Here is a 578-nt window from a genome sequence, read left to right on the forward strand (position 1 = left end):
AAGGATGCCCACTCTCACCACTCCTATTCAACATAGTGTTGGAGGTACTAGCCAGAGCAATCAGAGAAGAGAAGGAAATGAAGGGCATCCAGACTGGAAAAGATGAAGTCAAACTGTCCCTGTTTGCAGATGACATGATCCTATATATCGAACAGCCTAAAGCCTCTACAAAAAAACTCTTGTGGCCGGCCCCGTGGCTCACTCGGGAGAGTGCGGCACTGGGAGTGCAGCGGTGCTCCCGCTGCAGGTTCGGATCCTATATAGGGATTGCTGGTGCGCTCACTGGCTGAGAGCGGTGCAGGGGACACCAAGCCAAGGGTTGCAATCAACTTACTGGTCACAAAACAAACAAACAAACAAACAAACTCTTGGAGTTGATAAAGGATTTCAGTAAAGTAGCAGGATACAAAATCAACACGCAAATATCAGCAGCATTTCTATTCTCCAATAGTGAAGATGGAGAAAGAGAAATCAAGAAAGCCTGCCCATTTACAATAGCCACCAAAAAAGTAAAATGCTTAGGAATTGAGTTAACCAAGGACGTGAAAAATCTTTATAATGAGAACTACAAACCACTG

The sequence above is a fragment of the Galeopterus variegatus genome, unplaced genomic scaffold, assembly GCF_000696425.1.
Source record: "Galeopterus variegatus unplaced genomic scaffold, G_variegatus-3.0.2 Scaffold9480, whole genome shotgun sequence".
Classification (NCBI taxonomy): Eukaryota; Metazoa; Chordata; class Mammalia; order Dermoptera; family Cynocephalidae; genus Galeopterus; species Galeopterus variegatus.